This window comes from Nematolebias whitei, chromosome 6 (genome assembly GCF_014905685.2).
Source record: "Nematolebias whitei isolate Nwh7 chromosome 6, NemWhi1, whole genome shotgun sequence".
NCBI lineage: Eukaryota > Metazoa > Chordata > Actinopteri > Cyprinodontiformes > Rivulidae > Nematolebias > Nematolebias whitei.
The window spans coordinates 43,365,615-43,382,281 of record NC_056503.1 but is presented as its reverse complement, the minus strand read 5'-3'; the positions used below and the strand labels follow the sequence as shown (position 1 = coordinate 43,382,281).

The window sequence follows — 16,667 nt, the reverse complement described above, 5'->3', positions numbered from 1 at the left end:
GGATCATGAAAGATCATGTAAGCTATATGGTATGTAGTGGTGGACAAAGTACTCAATCACTGTACTTAAGTAAAAGTACAAATAAACAGACAAAAATGTACTCTAGTAAACGTAGAAGTACCACATTATTGTTTTTACTTAAGTGAGAGTAAATAAGTACTTGCTTTTAAAAATACTTAAAGTATTAAAAGTAAAAGTACTTACTGAATGTATTACCTAATGCAATGGTCTACATTAAGTCTGCCTACCGTATGTGTATTTTCTGTACTACATTAATAGTGTTGTGTCATTTTAATGAACGATGCTGCAGATAATACATGTTTTAATTGTGTTTACTCTGTGACACCGTTCACACTTGGACTTGTGATTCTGTGTGTCAGTATTTCAGGGATGACATGCAGAGTTAAATGTTAAGCAAAATAAGAGAGGAATGATTTTACCTTTGAAAGTTTTTATTTAACACAACATAAAACCAATGTATCATTTTAACTGCAGTAAACACATTTAACTAAAAGTTGTCTGTCTGAACAAAAGGAGCATTAGACCTAACAAAGGAACAACTGATCATTTCAACTCCAGTTTGTCATCAACTCTAGTTAAAATACTGTCTATTCAACCTTGTAATGGGTCAATATGAACAATATTTTAACTTTCTGACACCATTTTTAAAACTTGGACCCGAGTGTTGAGCCATTTGGAGACATCTCTCGTCTCCTAACATCCCATGAACTGACACATTTTAAAATTGAGGCAATAATTTATTGTTAAAGTTCAGAAGAAGTTGGTTTTCAAAGTTTTTGAGTCCAAGCAGGAGAGAGAATCTGTCCTGCTGTACTGGACGGTCTTTCAATAATCTTTCAATAAGGCCATGGGTGGTGTGTATCTTCTGGCTGACTCTCCGCGGTGGAATTCATTTTGGGTGTGTTAGTGGTGCTGTGGGTGCGAACAGCTCAATGACGTGTATACTAGAATAGACGTCATTGGTCCAGCTCTTCTTGAAGGCGGGTCTAACGTTACCTGACCACTTTGCAGTGATTCAATGGAGCAACTCCCCTCTCGCCGTTGGTTACTTTCAAACTAATGAACAAATCAAAAAACCTTGATTTGAATGTAACGTGTAACGCAACGCATTATAAAAATGTAGTGTAGTAGAAAGTACAGATAATACAAAATGTAGTGGAGTAAAAATCGAAAGTACCCACATTTAAATCTACTTAAGTAAAGTACAGATACATGAAAAATTGAAGTACTTGTACTTTGTTACATCACGACTGATGGTATGAGATTAAGAATAATATGATTTTAAAGGTTTAACAGAAATGGCTACAGTTCAAATATTTGTCAACATGGCATTAAAAGTGGCAGGTAATATGCTAGGCCTTTATTTCATTTTGTTTACTTTTGCAAAATTGCAGGTACGACATTTATTGAATGTCTTTAAAAAACGTCCAATATCCTGAACAACATCTAATCAGTGATATAAATCTGGACACACAAGAACAAATTCTGAGAGCAAACTTTACCGATTGAAATACGTAGCGAGTAAAAGTTCAACAGATATTCTTTTATTTCAGGCGAACTAGAGCGCACTACAGAAGCGCTTGTGATGCAGCTGCAGTCAGTGCTCAGCCTCCCCCACAAGAGGCAGGATGAATGCACTGAAGGTAAAATACATTCTTGATAATAACGGTAGAATACCAAGCCCAAACCAAAGCACCGCAGAACGTACTGCATCGATGCAGCACTTAATCAGATTTCAAAGTTCAACCAACTCAGACCACAGAGCTTCCCTCAGGTGTTGTAAAAAACATCATTCCAACATAATGAAAGTCTATTTAGCAACAAGGAACTCACCTGTACTCCATTTCCAGCAAGTCAAAACATCATGTTTACTGCTGCCCTGGAGGCTGCTTTTATTGAGCATCACTATCTGTGAAAGGTGTTTAGCAGATGCTCTTTTGTACGGCAGCATGTTGGTGCCCGAGGATGAATGTTTATTGAACACAAATATTTCTTCTGTCATGGCAAAGTGTTTCAATATAAACCGTCCCTGCGTTCCCTGATTTTAAACATGTGTATAAGTTGGATCTTTCAATAAATCTGATGTAATTAGTAACAGAACGGCTCTAATATTTTTTTTTTACAAATTTATTGTTCTCTGTCACCGAAAAGAGGGAACTGGAAATACCCTCAGTCCAACCGACCGTGCATGTTTTGAGCCTGATAACTTGAAAAGTAAGTGAATAAGTGAATTGCTGGTGCGTGGCTGCAGCTAGGCATAAAAAAAAAAAAAAAGGTGCCTTTCAAAAACTGGAATGCCAGATCAAATCCAACATGGCCACTGTCCTTTACGGGTCACGAGGGTCACTGGTGCCCATATCCAGCTATCATGTAGCAGCATGGTGGCGCAGTTGGTAGAGCTGCTGCCTCTTGGCAAGAAGGTCATTTTGGGTGGGGTTTGCATGTTCTCTCATGCGTGGGTTTTCTCTGGGTACTCCAGTTTCCTCCCACAGACAAAAAAAAAAATGCATGTTAGGCTGATTGGTAACTCTAAAGCCCCTTATCCACAGGGCCGGTTCTTGTTGGACCCTGTTGTGTCTGGTTCTGGTGGGACCTCTTTTTTTCTGTCTCCACAGTGCCCATAGTTCCCGTTTAGTGGGTGGTTTGTTCACCTCTAGTGGGCGGATTATTAATATCAATGCACCTTACCAGCTGGTGGCGCTAGTGCTACATTAAGCTCTTTTCTAAGCACCACTAACGTATTGGAAGAAGAAGAGCCAGAAAACAACACACAACCAAAATGGATGACCTCCTTGATCTCCGCCCTCCACCAATGAATACGCCCCCTGACCAATCAGTGACCTACAGTGCGCTGATGTCACATCTAGACCCAACAAGAACCAGACCTGGGACCTCAGAGAAGTAGGTCCCAAAAATGGGGTGGGTTCCACCGCTGAAGGCATTGTGGATAAACCACGCAATTGGCCTGAACTAGTTACATAGGAGCCCCAAAAGGCCCTGTGGATAAGGGGCTTTAATTGCCCGTAGGTGTGAGTGAGAATGAATGATTGTCTCATTTGTCTCTATTGCCCCTTTTCCACAGTTCCTCCCTGGTCCCGCTTTACACTGCTCAGGCCGGTTCCGTGTTCTTTTCCACAGGGCCTTCTTCGTGGAACCGGCCTGTCTTTTCAGTACTTACTTCTCTACGGTTCCATTGAGGCCAAGCAGGACCGTAAAACGTGACATCAGCGCACTGTTGGTTACTGACTGGTCAGGAGGTGGAGTTTCAGAAACTTCCAATCCGCTCCGCCATTTTCTTTTTAACCCGCCATTAGAAACAACTCGAATTCGGAGGAGCGTATTTTGGAGTATTTTGAAGGTATAAACAAACAATAATGTCACAGCCGTGGTCAAATGCTGAAGTTCAGGCGTTTTTGTGTTTGCTGGCTGAAGAAAAAGTTCAGCGCGAGCTAGATGGAGCGACACGTAATGAGAAGGTTTTCAAAGAGGTGTCGATGTGTTGATAATAATGATCCGCCCACTAAAGAGGCACTAATGAGCACTGTGGAAACGGACAATGAAGCGATCCGACCTGTACCGACCCAATAAGGGTCAATAAGGACCGAGCTGAGCAGGACCTATGGGAAAGGGGCATATGTGTCCCTGTGATGGACTGGAGACCTGTCCAGGGTGTCCCCTGCCTCTCCGTCTCTTGTACAATGACTGCTGGATAGTGGAGCTCCACTCGCCAGGAGCTGTTACTCCACCTCGGACCAGAAAAAAAAAAAATCCTACTTCAATATCTTGCACTAAAAATAAAGTTTACTTGTGTTCAATTCTTGTTTATTCCCCATTCAAATCCTTCAGCAATGGGGGACATCAATTGGGGACATCAGAGTACTGCTTGTCTGCAGCCTGCGACTCTGGAGACACGTCTGTTTAGGTCTTCGTCTGCAACTCTTTGAAGCTTTGACCAAATTTTAAATGAAACTGAATTTTATTGGTTTTCAAAATCACAACAAAGACGTCTAGTTGTAGCCGGTTTTTTTTATGTCAATTATCTTCAAATATGTGATTGATACTAATTCCATGAGGTAAGCGTGTTGATTAGATTTTGTTACTTCATTTATCCCACTTCCAGTCTTTCAGTGGGATATTTCTTTCAAAGCCACCAACAGTAATTTTGAATAATTTTAGGACATGTTGCTTAGAAGAAATATGGCAGATCAATTTGATGACAACACAAATAATAACAAAATATAATTTAAATGAAAGGAAATAAAATGGTTTTCATTTTATTTTAAATTTTCAAAGTCACAATTACATATCCAACAAATTGTTTAATTTATATGCACATTTTAAATGTATGCTTTATTATTTAAAAGCGGAATAATTCATATTTTTTCCATAGATTAAAGGACTCACATAGGCCTTTAAAGTTCAGTGTTTATTTATTTGTTATTTATCAAAATAGATATAAACTATATTTTGTTTCCTTCTGTACATTAATAGGGTCTATACTTTTGGCCTGAAATGTAACAAAATGTCAATAAATTAAAAAAATTTAAATATATATTTTTAGTTTTATAATGTTATTCCCACCGGCCAGAAAAGCCCATCCAACGAACTCAAACTGGCCCACAGGCCATCAGTTGGTAAACACAGTTGTATCTGGACACATTTTAATTAAAGAGCAAAGCATGAGCAGCTTTTATGATAAAAAAAAAAAATATATGATTTAAATAATATACTGTTTTGTGTTTGATATAAAAAACTGATTTTGTCTTATTTAGCTTAGAAATGTTTATGATTGTAGAACCTTGAGCGATAAAGACGGGAAACCTTTTAATTGAGCAAAACAAGAAAAAGCTCAACTAGAAAACACAAAAGTTATATGATTTATTTACCTAAAGACAGAAAGCACACTGTGTTTATTTCAGTGTGCAGACACGATGGGTCAAGAAAACACGCACTGGACATTTGTGTAGCACAGTGTGGATAAAAAAAAAAAAAAACGTACTTAAACACCTTTTGTTTTTATAGATATAAATTACAAATTCACATATTGAATGAATAAATCTGAAATGTGCAAAACATAAGATGACACGTTCATGCTCACGGCTTTGTTGTTTATGTACTCATACAGAGTTTAAAATACTTTTAAACTTTAGAAACATTCACTGTCTTCATAAAAGCTCATTTACAGACTATTATACACATTTTACAGCAAATGTAAATTTATGAAAGTGTTTTCTTTCATGCACAGAAGAGGATGTGAGGGCCACTATAAAGTCTAATTTAATGCAAAGGTAAGCTTTTATTTAGATAAAAACAAACTTACTTGTATTTTAAGTAAAATATAAACGTGTGGAACTTACTTTTCCTTTACCTTGAGGATGTAACGTTTAAAGAAAATGAGCAAAATCAAGAAGGGCGACGTCATCCACCAGTTTCTGAGCATTTCGTAGCTGATTTAGAGTTTGGGATGCTGCTTATCTCCTGAACTGATCGAACTGGCTCTGTGGTTGTGCTTGGTTTATCTGAATGATTCGTTTTAAATTATTTGGCACGTCTAACCATTTGGCTCCTCTTCTTGGAACTGAACAAGGAGGAACGTGTTAATTCACTTGTAGATTCACAGGAAATTGTAGCGCATATTTATCTGCTTCATCATGGATGCCGTCTTTTATTTGGCATCACATTTTTTTTTAGTTTATGGGTTGGCCATCATTGGCAAGTGATGAATTATTATTCATAAATACGGAATTTGGTGTGCAGGGAGGTTATTTAATTTGGCAGCGCAATCATCACAATTTAAACTCACTAAACATAATTAAATGAACTGCCTGCTGGATGTGGGTTCATATTTACCTCACAAACACGAGTGTAAATAACTCTTATCTAACATTTGTGATAAAAAGCTAAAAAAGGCTAGTTTTTTTGGGTAATATACTTTGTTTTAAACAAATCTATGTAGTGCACAATTACAAACAGGAAAATATATTTCAAGGCTTTCATTAAAATGTTGGAAAACGTACACCACCATGCACAGTTTATAGTAAACTTCATTATATATTAACAAAAGCTCCATCGACATTATGACTACAGTACTGTGATGCAACATCTTACATATATCTCTTCTATTATTAAAGGAAGGTAAATTGGTGCCAAGGAGCAACATGTAACTGAGTTGGCTGAAGAGAAAAGAAACCTGATCTGTTAGACTTTGTCCCGGTGACACTTCATTCAAAGTTTAAAGTGGAGGTCTGCTTTCTTCTGCATGTTCTTGTCAGGGAACAATTGACCAAAGGCACTTGTGAGGCAATAAGCCTGTCTGCTGCTGAAAACCTTCTTTTCAAACAGGAAGCTTTTTACACCACAAAGCTATTCATTAGAAGAAGGAAAAACTGTCAAATCAACACGACTGTCTCATGTTTCCCATTGACAAGACTCTTCAAGGCAGGATGTCCTCCAGTCAACGCCTGCACACGCTGAGTGAGCCGCTCTAATTTGTCTTGTCCTGTTTTCTGAAGGACCTCGGAATTTAAACAAAAGTAATCTCCAAGCTTTAAAAAGAAAATGTCCACGCAGCAGCAACTGTTGGAAAACCAGCACTAAAGAAAGTGTTAACGTGATGAAAGCAGTCCAAACCCCTCAAAAACATTCACTGCCCTGAAACGTTAAAGTTTTGTCACAGCTGAGTGATAATCAAAAAATAAAGAAAAAATAAAAACATCCCAAAATGCACATTTCAATATATAAATAAAGTCTGACAAGAAGGAAAATTAATCAGTAATGTGTTTTGAGGCCGCAGCTTCTTGCCGGAGTCCCAGAAAAACAAGATGTCAAAGCTCTTTAGAAAACAGCCCAAGTGATTATCAGCTTGTGAGACGTCATAATCTTCACGAAAAGGCAGACATAAAGGAATGTGCCATCAGTCATGGTGGCATGAATTTAAGCTGCTACATGTCTAACTTTGATCAGCAAATTAAATCCTAAAACAGGAAAAATCCCATTTCCCATCAACTATAAATCACCAGTGAAGCATACGCCTGGTAACTGTTTTTGTTTTAGACAATGTGATTTTTTTTTTCTTCAGAATCTTAATATTGTAGCAAAAATGTTCTGACAGTTGTTAAACAATTTGATCACATAACTAAATATATCAAATTGCATCATTACAGAATAAAGCCTGACCGATACGGAAATTTTGGCTATCGCGATACCGATATTGGGAGGGAAGGCTAATGCCGTTAACTGATGTACTGGCTGGAAATTGTTGAGCTTTGTCCACACCCAAGAATCTAAACGGCTAGTTTTAAACCTGTTTTAACACTTGAAGTCTTGAAACAGTCGCCCTAAAGTGCGTTCACATTTTCTATCCATCACTATTCACCATAAAGTTATCAAGTGTGCTAGAAAAATATAAACTAAACAAAGAAACGTTCTTCCCTGTTCAGTGTTTAAAGAGCCAGTCACGTATGGTGAAGGCCTTATTAGTATTGACTGTGACAGCGTTTTTTTAATTTATTTATTTTATTTGCAGACAAGCAAATATTTCAGAAAAAATAATGCATTTCATTGAGGATGACAAAAAGAATGTTACTAACATTGATATACATATATTTACCTCTACGTTAGATTTATTGCTCTGGCTAAAGTTTAACAAGGCACTAGGTTATCTAAACATTAGCTTGCTAACTTGAGCGGCACGCATAATGACAAGTGGGTTGGAGGATTGAAGATAATTTATTATTGTTGATTTATTTTACAGATCAGTTACAACAAACTTACCATGCTCTGTTCAGTAAAATATGCTACACAGTGTTGCTCCCTGCTTCGGCTGTGCTGTGAGTCGTGTGCAGCTTGGCCAGGACTTGAAAGTAGTTTGCATGCGCCCTCTGCTGGATACATTGTGCAATTACCCCATTTGCAAGTAAGGACACGGCTTGTTCCCAACATTTTAACGGTGGAAATTATAAGTGTTTATTTTGGCACGTAATGGGCAAATTATCGTCGATACCGATATTTCCCGAAATGCACATATCGGCCTAAAATATCGCCCTGCCGATATATTGGTTGAGCTTTATTACAAGATATACACACAGCGATCACGAGGTGTGTAAGAACTTGTGTGTTTTCATCCTGGGTAAGTTTTTATTGATGGACATGGTGAACTGGGTTGAAATATTTTTATTTTTCATTTATTACTTACTTTTATTTAAATGGGTAATACAAGTCAGACCTTTAACACAGACACAGAACAATGAGTGGTGGATGTAGATTCAGTAAATACATTCAGTGAGTTTGACTGATTTCTGTCCTGTAGATATTTTACTAACAGAACGATTATTCCAATCGTTAATGGCGAGCTTTAAAAAGCAGATCTTGCGCAATCAGTAAGTGCTCAGAGTATGTGTTGGCAATGACTCTCAGCTACTACCTCTGCAGTGTTTATCTCCATATACAAAATTGGCAGAGGCATTGCCATGTATGCGTTCAATAAAGATGCTTTGCTGTGACAGCCATATTGAATGAAGTTGACTCTAAAATGTAATCAGTTGTAGATGCACATCAGTATTTGTTTATTTCCTTCAGCGGTTGCCAAAGCGAGCAAACTAGCTAGAAGACTTGGTAATTGTTGTTTTTAAATCAATATTAAAGCAGGATGCCCTTCCTGAACTAACCAAGATACCTGGGGAGCACCTGGGGTAGAGGGGGTTAGGGGCCCAGGGAAGCAGGTATGCTGATGTCCTCTAGGATCCCAACCATAAGCACCATCACATAAATAGGGGAGTGGTGGCACAGAGGTTAGAGAAGGTGGGCCTGTGATTGGAAGATCGCCGATTCAAGCCCCAGTACCGACAACATCAAAAATGTGAGTGGGGTAGATAAAGCACTCACACCTGCCCCTACCCCCATTCACCCCACCCTGGGCCCATGAGCAAGACCCTTAATCCCCATCTGCTCCCTAAACAGGTCTCTCTTGAAAAATGAGTTATCGTGGCTCAATGAGACTACCTGGATAAATAAAGCGTAATATAAAAAAAAAAATAAATAAATAATGGGAATGAGCTGTGTGCTCAGTGGCCCTGTAAAGTAACCAGAGCTAAACTGGAATGAGAAAGTGGGTGCTTGGGTGCCATCCAGATCAAGCTTTATTTGAATGATTCAGTTTGGTACCCATCATATACAAGTTCTAGGCTCAGGAAAATAAATCCTTTAGTCAAATCTTAGTTGCCGGTCCAGGGATTCGAACCTACAACCTTCCACTCACAGGCTTGTCACAGGCATTGCTTTTTGTTGAATTGTAGTCTGTACTTTATATGTTGTCTGTCTAAGACAGGTCTCTCATGAAAATGTCTGGAAAAATATCGGGCCAGTTACCAGCATTTTTACAAGTACTCATAGTTGTAAAAAATGCCCAAATACCTGGGACCGATATCGCTTATATACGGGGTGGCGCCATTTCCTCTTCAGCTGCACAAGTGACCGAAAATAAAAAAATCTCTTTAGTTTGGAGATATTTTAAGATAAACACTGATTATATAAAAAAAGTAGATTGTCTGCTGTACTTTGTACTTGTTATTATTTAATTCTCAGAATAAGAAGAAATAAAATAAAACTTCTTTTATCAAATACGTGTGCAACATGTGAGAGTCTCTCCATCACACTTCTCAGCCTCCTAACATGAACTCTTTTACCCGTTAAAGGTCACTTCTCTGATTTGTTTCTTGCTGTGAGGCTGTATTCCTGCACGCAGTAGCTTCATGTTCATGTCTACACTTAAACACAAAAAGGGAAATAATCAATACGTCTTGAAATTTGTTCCACAAACTGCTGGCAGTCTGCATTCCCTAATAACATTTGGTGCCGTGAGTAACGTAGAAATTAAAATGATGGTTGTAAAAAACAGCTTTCTAAAAACTAAAAGTCTGGAAAGTAAGGTGACTGAATGTCCCCCGCCCCCGCCTGCCTTCAAGCCTCAGAGTGGGGCTGTTTACTGGTTGATAAGGAAAACATTTGTGTGGGATAAGCTTTGTGCCTATACAAGTAACTCGTGGAAAAATCCCAAGTTTATAAGTATTCTATATCTGCATTTTGAAAATAAAATATACATTTTTTTTTTCCCCTCCAGAAATTGGGATTAAATCATATCAACAGCCCAAATTATTTCTAGGACAGTGATGTAAATAATTTTGTTAATGTGTTTTGTTGTGTACCGTACTTGCCACCATAAATGTCGCACCGCCATATAAGTAAAAAAAAGAAAAACATCAATACGTCACTTCGCCGTATAAGTCGCATCTATTATGCGTCACCGCTGACCCGTTGTTTGTTACGCGTCACCGCTGACAACAAGGAAATGTGGGCCGGTGTTTAACCAAAAATCGATTGGCTGCCAAATGGCGGCAGCGGGAGCGTGCACGGGAGGACTTTGAAAAGAATTTAACAAGAAGAACACTTAAAAACAATTATTTGTTTGCTCGACTTTATAGCAAAGGTGTTTCTCAGTTGAACTTTTCATTAATAAATGCACTTTATTGGTCAAATCAGCTGCATTTCGCCCGGGCGGCGCGGCTAACTGACGTTTTAAATGACGTTCGCTCCAGGAGTTCCAGAGCGAGACGAAGGTGGCCTCTAAGGCAAGCCAAGTGTCTCATTAATAGCCACTTTTACCTATGAATGACACACTTGGCTTGCCATATTACTCGAGTGCCCTCTAGTTGCTGAACATGGTAGTGTTCAATATTTTCCATGTCAGAATGAATGAAATTGTCAAATCTCAGCTAAAAATTAGGTTATAAATATGGGGGGGGGGACATAAATATGTCGCTTCACTGTATAAGTCGCAGGCATGCTAATTTATGCAAAAAACTGCAACTAATATAGCGAAAATTGCAGTAGGAAGTGTATGTATACAGGTGTTGTATTCGAATGACAGATTTAGTTCCCTACAGCTTTGTAGGACGTAAAAACTAAATGATTACTGCATTAATTTTTCTGCTTTCTAAAACAGCTCAAATTTATCTAATATTTATTGTTTCTCAAACTGAAACACAACTGACATGTTTTCAGAGAACAACTATATCTGCCCTGTTTGTGGACTCGGTGACTGACCCTATATTTGGGTATTGAAAGATGCTGCTGGAGAAAACAAATCCCCCCGAGGAAACTAATTGGATGTGACTTGTCATGGCATCTGACCACAAGATGTAGTCCCAACAGCCGGTGCTGCTGGGATTTTAGTTTGCTTTTTTTTTTTGTTTGTTTGTTTCATGGATCAACATTTCAGAGAGTTGTGCTGTTATCCAATCAATGGTTTGTTCTGCACATGCATTTGTAGCTAATTAAGAGATTTATTTAAACTTCAAACACTGGAGTTTATAGAGGGAATGGCCCACAGATTCAGAGCTATGGGTTCTTTGCAACTCCAAACAATTCTAAAGGGCAGCTTTGGACCCAATTAACCAATATCTGACTATCTATATCTGAGTATAAGATAAGTGAGAAGTCAAGTAGCACCTTTACACGTGTCTTCTTGATGTACAATCACAGAGAACAGCTTATTTCTACCTACTGCTTTGGTTCTTTGTCTACACTTGTGTAGCTCTAGAGGAAATGTGTAGATGGCTGGGTGTAACTCCAGTTGCTGATAACATTGTCTGTATAACCTCTATTGGAATATGTTCATTTAGAAATTGGCATAGAAATGTGGGCCATAAAAGAGTTTGAATTATGCAAACATAAAATCTTCTAAGTATGGTAGTTTCTAGATTATAAGCCGCTACTTTTTTCACAAACTTTGAACACAGCGGTTTATATGATGCTGTGGCTAATTTATGGATTTTTTTTTAAATTGACGGATTAATGAGATTCCTGCCGCCAAAATATTTAGCCTCGTCACATTTGGGTACTCACATAGCTGCCAAGTACGTGTCTCTCTTGGGGGGGTGGGTCCTCGTGACTCAATGAGACTACATGTATGAATAAAGGTTAAAATATTCTGACCAATGAAATTAACAAACAGGTGGGGGAGGGGGTGATACAAAGGCCTGTTCTCTCCTCCCCACCTGATGTGCCCCCAAGAGGGGGGAAACGTAATGTAGGGGTCAGCACAAGCTCATTCATTCAAGCTTTATTTATACAGATTATGGGCGTAGTGCGCAGGGCTAAGATGACGATAGCGACCAATGACTTCCTGGTAGGCTACTCAATTTTTCTTTGTTTTTAACCAACTATTTAGACACTGTTCAGAAAAAATAAATAAATATATATATAGTATGTATTTGTATATGTTACGTATTTAATTTAAAGTTTTTTAAAAATCTTTGTGTAAATATCTCATGTTACAACATGGACACCCGTGGCTTATAGACAAGTGTGGCCTATATATGTACTTTTTTTTTTTTAAGTTAGTGGGCGTGGCTTTATTCAGGTGCGTTCAATAGTCCAGAAATTATGGTAATGCGCAGAGTGTTTTGTTGTAAAGGAAAATTTATTTCCAAAACTTCACTTAAAATTCTGGCATTAGGTGTTAAAATTCAACAAGTAGGTGTGCATGGACCAAAAGCACCCTGCCTTGTGTTTTACTGTTTGATATCACTGCTCGTTGGTATCGCTTGTGTTAGTTGAGGATGGTCACAGTGGAATGACCACCAGAGAGTCCAGCCTCACGTTGGTGTCTCACTTGATGAGGATTGTTTCTGACAAAAGGGTCAGTGGCTCTTGGTGACGACAGACATGCCTGCACGCACTGATGGGCTGCCTCTTCTGGCACACTTTGTCTAAATGCAGACTGGCACTGACACTAATGTACACTGATGAAGCTGTGAGGGTCGATAGTCAGAGAAAGTAGCGTGGGGGTGGGACCTACCGCATTCTTAATTTACCCCATTTGTCCCATTTGTCAGATGCTGGACCACGCTGGTAAAAAGGTTGATGAATCATTCGGGTCGTGTACCAAAGAGCTCTTCCTACTGTCCACACGTTTGGTGATTTAGCACAGGTGAAGGTGCACTGATGTCTGGAGGAAAAGGAAATTTAAATTTTATCCGACATAATGATGATGCGTGAGATTTGACTCATCCTGTGATTAATTTTGTCTCTTAGCGGGAGCAGCAGGTTCACGCTGGATTGTCTCCAAAAAGAAAAGCTCTGCTTTAGCGGGAGCGCTGCTTTCGTTCCAATTTTCTGTAGAAAAATAAATCAAATGTTGATAATTCACACAAATCTTATATAAACAGAGTTCATGCGAGGCCTTATTTTTATAGAGCATGTTGATTTTTAAATTTGATCTCCCCACCATGCATCACGTATCAAACCTGCAGGACACAAACAGATCTGTTTGCAGCAAATAGCCAATAAAACGAGATAACTGAGGAATATGATGCCTTCATGGAGCCTCAAGCGCAAAACCTTTCCTTCTGAAACTCTTAATGGAAATAATAGTCAAACTGTTTTACCTTCAGTATTTTATGATAAAATGTTTTACTTCTGATGATCGCACGATAACACAAAACCAAAGGGAAGTGTCAGAAGGCTGATTATCACAACGTTGCCTTTGATGAAAACGTTTCAGAGGCTCATTAAAAAGAAAAAACGTGCAGTTGTGCTGTTAAAACTAAAACTCGAGACTTTTAGTGTAACTGAGGTCGCTCGGGCTGAGTGAAGGAAAAAAACATGCTCAACATGGATCATTCAGAACCCCCACCCCCTCAGACCCTCACCCACACCTTTCCTTTGATGTTCGGTAAAGTATTCAACGTGAATCTTTGTAGATGAGGGTTGTCAGCATTTTTCTCACCACACGTTTAAAGCGTTGCTTTTCTCTGGGACGACTGAATGTAACAGGATAACGTGCATCTGAGCAGAGCTGCTCGTGCCATGACAGACTCTCAGAGTAGGAGGGGGCGTAAAGCAACACTTGCCCCCTTCAGTCCACGCATCCCTCAATATGCTAACAAATTTATTCATAGGATGTGAGCAGTTTGTTTGTGAGTTGCCTCCTTTACGAAACAAAAGGCGGTAATAATTTGGACACGCTGATTCCGGGTTAATCCAAATAATTGCCAATTCATTTAAAGTTCACACGTCCTGGAAATAGATGTGACTTGTTCGTATCAGCAGGAAATAAACTGCACCAGCTGATCACGTCATGTATGCAAAACAGTTTGGCAAACAGTGCCAACACCCAACTGTGACTTAGCAAAATGAGAAACAAATTGGGATGAAGGCGGTGCGTTTCTTGGATGGATGCACATCAACCGACGTGTTCCACGCATTTAATTTAGACTAAACTCATGTAACTGTTGAAGATGATCCGCAGCTACTACCACATCAAACTTTAGTTCATTGCCTTTAAATCTCACACATTTTAAGCCATTTGTGTGTGTTGGCTAACACACATTAGCATGAGTAGCCAACTTGAAGAAAGGGTTCACTCCAAAAGTTAATCAGTCGTGGATATAGATCTGATGATTACTCTCCGAGAGTTTTAATGAAATATGTCCTGTCGTTCATGAGATATTTTGCTAACAGATGGACGAGGTTAACGCCAAAAAATAATGACATATTTTAATTACAATTGTTTTGTGAAATGTAGTGTAAAAAGTGTATGCTGATGATAACGGTTAGCTACTGCAACAAATTTTAGCTCCATATCTGAGCATTTTTTCTGTTAAGGTCAGCTGGCAGCCATTTTGAATGAAGTTGACACCAAACATTAATCACTTGTCCAACAAAGTTCAGTCAGGTCATCTGGACAATTTCTTTTTTTTTTGTGTGTGTGTGTGTTGAGATGTTTCACCCTTCATCCAAAGGACTTCATCAGTCCGAGGAGCCCCAAACAAACTCAGTCCCACAAGCAGCACACTCCCATAGTAGACCAACCAGTTTGATGGTGATAAGATTATTTCTGGAGCCTTCCCTCTCCCCCGTCGACTCCTCTGAGGCAGCCAGAGCCAAAGTGGTTCAAAACATCAAAGTTCATGCTCAATAATTCAGGTAGAAAATCCAAAAAAGTTCAGTCAGGTCACCTGGACAATTTCTTTTTGTTGTTGTTGTTGAGGCGTTTCGTCCTTCATCCAAAGGACTTTGTCAATCTGAAGAGTCACTTTGGCTATGGCTGCCTCAGAGGAGTCGACGGGGAAGAGGGCGGGCCCCAGAAACCATCTTATCACCAGCAAACTGGTTGGTCCACTATGTGAGTGTGCTGTTTATAGGACTGAGATTGTTTGTGGCTCCTTGGACTGATGAAGTCCTTTGGATGAAGGACAAAAGTTCTCATAAAAAAAGAAAGGAAAAAAAGAAACTGTCCAGATGACCTGACTGAACATAGTTGGATTTTCTACCTGGATTAATCAGCATGAACTTTGATTAATTACTTGTGCATCCAATGATAAACTCCAATAATTATTACTTATTAAACATTTTACCTTTTAAGTACTGAGATGCTCGCTTTGACCTTTAGCCACAATTTAGCAAATTTTCCTTATACAGTAAATACAAGTACGCTAATTTTAGCATTTACCTATGGTTTAGCTAAATGCAGCTTTTAGTTACTATTTGGCTAATTTTAGCTTCTTGTCCGCGTCCTTTTCAAGTGAAAGCTCCGCTTCAGCTTCTTCATCAATGTTCAGTGAAGTCATTCAGCTCAGTGTTTGTACAGAAAACAGCAAACGTCTTCTATTCTTGTTCAAATGGCTCACATCCTGTATAAAACAGTGTCTGTTTGGTTAACACTGAAGGCTCTGTTGACGTGCAGAGCCGTGTGGGGGTTTGAAGTCGGCGATTTGTTTTACTTAAATGCGCCGTAAAAGTTCTGATTCCCGCTGGATCATAATCAGACAACTATAATTTTAGCAACCTCCGTTTTAGCTTTGTTTAAAGTCCAGAGGGATTTTCAAGTTGTCTGCACTCCTATTACAAGGTCTCTGGGGATGATGTGCCCCTGGGGAGACGGTAAACTCTCCTGGGACTTACGTCGGGTACCCAGCAGCTTTAATTTAGGAAGAGGTGGGGGGTGATGTCATTGTTTGTGAACAAGTCCAACAGGCGGTCAGCTCAGGATGTGAGCTCTCCAACGCTTCACTCTGAGATGACAGGATACAGAGACTTCACAAGCATCAGAGGAGGCCGGGTGTGGGGGGGTGCTGTAGAGGGCACATTCCAGAAGGAAAATATGAAATGGTACAGGAGACAGCCGTCAAAAAATAAAGAACATGAACGCTAAACACAGAATGCTGTGTGCAGTCACAAGCACGGAACAAGCAAATAATCAGCTCTCAGCACGGTAAGAACACTCAGCCAGGTGTAGGAGAGATTTTAAAAACAACACCTGGGCTCTATTCATTTAGCTTTCATATGATCAGTCAGCTGCACTAATCTGGAGTTGTTGGGTTTTTTTAAGCTCTTTGTTGAGAGCATTTAGGAGGATGGAAAGAACAGTGGGAGCTTGTTCTGAAATGTGAAAGTGCCTTTCTCTTATTTTATTTCACTGGTTTGGCCTCGGCACAAATGGACCTCCTTATTATGTGCTTTTGTGGTTTGGATGGCAGTCTATGTTTAATTTATTTTATTAATTCCTTCATGTAACAACAGGTGCTACTAAAGCTGACGTTTCACTGGAAGAGACATAAACAGCACAATAAATGTCAAAATTATAT

General features: G+C 39.1%; 1 protein-coding gene across 3 annotated transcripts in view; it reads right to left on the bottom strand.

Moving 5' to 3' along the window:
• The window catches only part of nectin1b (nectin cell adhesion molecule 1b), a 241,582-nt gene that overhangs the window by 109,901 nt on the left and 115,014 nt on the right, over positions 1–16,667 (bottom strand). The gene's annotated exons all lie outside the window — the stretch shown is intronic.